Source organism: Symphalangus syndactylus, chromosome 12 (genome assembly GCF_028878055.3).
Source record: "Symphalangus syndactylus isolate Jambi chromosome 12, NHGRI_mSymSyn1-v2.1_pri, whole genome shotgun sequence".
Taxonomy (NCBI): Eukaryota; Metazoa; Chordata; class Mammalia; order Primates; family Hylobatidae; genus Symphalangus; species Symphalangus syndactylus.
This window is the reverse complement of record NC_072441.2, coordinates 78,222,422-78,226,323: the sequence shown is the minus strand read 5'-3', so window position 1 is coordinate 78,226,323 and position 3,902 is coordinate 78,222,422.

Below are 3,902 nucleotides of genomic sequence, written 5' to 3'. Positions count from 1 at the left end.
CTCCTGCCAATTTAAAGGCACACAATCGGAGAGCTATTTTTACAGGTAACTAATACATCTTGCTTCTGCTTCATATTTTAAACTCTTATTTTTTACCCTTATGAAGTTGGAAGGAGTAGATGTGTTTATTTTATAGACAGACTATAATGTTGGGTTGTTGTAAGTGATTTTCTTTGCTACATATCCTTGAACTTTATTTTTATTTTTTATTATTATTATTATTATTATTATTATTATTTTGAGACAGAATCTTGCTCTGTTGCCCAGGCTAGTGTGCAGTGGTGTGATCTCAGCTCACTGCAACCTCTGCCTCCTGGGTTCAAGAGATTCTCCTACCTCAGCCTCCCAAGTAGCTGGGACTACAGGTGTGCACCACCACCCCAGGTGGTGGGCTCATGCCTGTAATGTAACAAGTGGCTCATGCCTGTAATCCTAACACTTTGGGAGGTCGAGGCGGGTGGGTCATTTGAAGTTAGGAGTTCAAGACCAGCCTGGCCAACATGGTGAAACCCCATCTCTACTAAAAATACAAAAATTAGCCAGGCATTGTGGAATGCACCTATAATCCCAGCTACTTGGGAGACTGAGGCAGGAGAACCACTTGAGCCTGGGAGGGGGAAGGTTGCAGTGAGCCAAGATCATGCCACCATACTCCAGCCTGGGCTACAGAGCAAGACTCCATCTCAAAAAATAAAAAAAATAAAATAAACCTTTAAAAACTCTTAAATTTGAAAAAGATATAATTGTGTGAGATTTTATTTACTCAGACCAGTTTTTATTTTATTTTATTTTATTATTTTTTTGAGATAGGGTCTTGCCCAGGCTGGAGTGTAGTGACCCTATCATGGCTTACTGCAGCTTTGACTTCCTGGGTTCAAGAGGTCCTCCTACCTCAGCCTCCTGAGTAGCTGGGACTACAGGCACATGCCATCATGTCTGAATAATTTTTTAAAATTTGTGGGGGAGGAGTCTCTCTATGTTGCCCAGGCTGGTCTTGAACTCCTGGGCTCAAGTGATCTTTTAATCCTTTAGCCTCAACCTCTCAAAGTGCTGGGATTACAGGTGTGAACCATAGTGTCCAGCCTCAGGCTTGTTTTTATATACATTATGTTAAATCACTAAATGTGTCTGCATCCTTGACTATGAGGAAATGGGCTTCTAGTACCACCTGAAAAATGTTATAATAATTATAACCCATATCGAACTCAAATTCCTAAAATTAGAGAATCTTAAGAATCCTGAGTTGGAAGGGAATGTAGCGATCAACTAGTTTGATGTAAAAGTCCCTCTTCAACATCTCTGGCATAAAGTCATTCATCATCTGCTTGACTATGTCCAAATGGGGTGAACTCATGAATTCACAATAAGTCTATTCCATTTTTGAAGAGCTCAAATTGTTGGAAATCTTTTCCTTACATTAAAGCCAAAATCTATCTCCTTCTAATTTCTACCCTTTGAACTTACCCTCCAGAAACTGTATGGAATAAATCTAAAGTATTTTTCACATAAGTGGCATCTCTCATGTTCTGCCAACCAATTCTTTTTGTTTGTTTGTTTTTAGTACTAAATATCCTAGGTTCCTTTAAAATTCTTTATATGACACGGGTCCTAACACCTTTTTACCTAGTTAACCTGCTCTGTACTTGACTGAAGCTTATCAGGGTATCACTTAGAGAAATAGTTGTCAAACTTCAGTGTGCTAGAATAAACTCATCTTGCGGGTACTTGTTAAAAACGGAGATTCCTGACCCCTCCCCCTAGAGATTCTGACTTAATAGATCTGAGATGTGGCTCAGTATATATACTTATAATAGTACCACTGGCGATGCTGGTGCAAAGGTCTCTGGACTTTGCTTTGAGAATCATTGTTTGAAATGTATCTCTGAATACATTTCTGAATGTATTTTATGTGAAGAATTTAGTTTAAGAACAAATAATATTATCTATTTTAATATGAGATTTGAAATCTGAATCTAGAAATTCTAGATATTCTACTAATTCCTTTGCACCATTGGACAATTTTCTGTTTAGGGACATTGGCTGTGACTACTATATAGACAGAGTGATATACAATTTTTCTGCTTTAAAACTGAGTTTCTTACATTTCTGAATGTATTCGGAGATACATTCTGAATTCCTTACCTTAGGGCCTTAGTGAGTGGGAAAGATCTCTAAATTCCTTACCTTAGGGCCTCAGCTAAGTGGGAAAGACAAATGTGTAAAATGACTCTTACAAGAAGGAGCAGGGTGAAATGAGGGCATGCTGCTCATTAGCCCAGTGCATGGGGCCAGTCTTGGGAGTCTCAGGCCTAAAGTGGAGGACTAGTTCTCTGGATGGAAATGAGTGTAAAGGGAGGAGTGGGAGGAAAAAAATATGTGTAGTGTCAACAGGTAACTAAAAAGGTAACTATCTGCTTGTAAGGTAAAAAGAACTCTTGGGGCCGGTTGCGGTGGCTCAAACCTGTAATCCCAACACTTTGGGAGGCTGAGCAGGGGCGGATCACCTGAGGTCAGGAGTTCGAGACCAGCCTGGCCAACATAGTGAAACTCCATCTCTACTAAAAATACAAAAATTAGCTGGGTGTGGTGGTGGACGCCTGTAATCTCAGCTACTTGGGAGACTGAGGCACGAGAATTGCTTGAACCTGGGAGATGGAGGTTGCAGTGAGTTGAGTCCGCGCCACTGCATTCCAGCCTGGGCGACAGAGTGAGATGAAGGAAGGAAGGAAAGAAGGGAGGGAGGGAGGAAGGAAGGGAGGGAGGAAGGAAGGGAGGGAGGAAGGAAGGGAGGGAGGGAGGAAGGAAGGAAGGAAGGAAGGTAGGTAGGGAGAGAGGGTCCGCACCACTGCATTCCAGCCTGGGTGACAGAGTGAGACTCTGTCTCAAAAAAATAAAGAAAGACAGAAACAACTCTTGGGTTAAAGGGTAAATCAAAATGGAAATTAAAGACAATACTGAAAACATTACAAAGCAAAACCTATAATGTACAGAAAGTGGCATTCAAAAGAAAATGTATAGCTTTAGAAATGCACTCAAAGAACATCAAAGATTGAAAATCAATGAACCAAACATTAAACTCAATAAACTAGGCAAAGAACATCACAAACAACTCTTTTAAAAGTTGGGGGATGGAATTAAAAGAGATAAAGCAGAAATTAATGAAATAAAAACAAACAATAAAAAGCACACTCAATTAGTGTACTAAAAATCTGATTATTTGATAACCAATAAAATAGACCAATCTTTGGCAAGTCTGATTAAAAAAAGAAAGATGGAGAAGGAGAGAAAAGGAGAGAAAAGATGGAGAAGGAGAGAAAAATAGCATCGGGGCCAGGTGCAGCGGCTCACGCCTGTTTTCCTAGCATTTTGGGAGGCCGAGGTGGGTGGATCACTTGAGGCCAGGAGTTTGAGACCAGCCTGGCCAACATTGTGAAACCCCATCTCTACTAAAAATACAAAAAATTAGCTGGGTGTGGTGGCATGCACCTGTAATCCCAGCTACTCTGGAGGCTGAGGCATGGGAATCGCTTGAACCCGGGAGGAGGATGATGCAGTGAGCTGAGATGGCACCACTGCACTCCAGCCTGAGCAACAGAGTGAGACTCTGTCTCAAAACAAACAAAAACAACAACAAAGCATTGGAATGAAAAGGAGATATAGTCACAGAAATAGTGAAGATTTTAAAAGCATACTAATGTATTGCATATTACCTTATAGCAATAAATTTAAAATTCGCATGAAATTTATCTAAGTATATACAAACCAAAATTGATTCAAAAAGAGGTGGGGAATCTAAGATAGTAAAAAAAATTATTGAAGAAGAAAAAGAGCACAATATAGTTAACATGACTGAACTGTACACTTAAAAATTATTAAGATGGTAAATTGTATGTGTTTTTTTT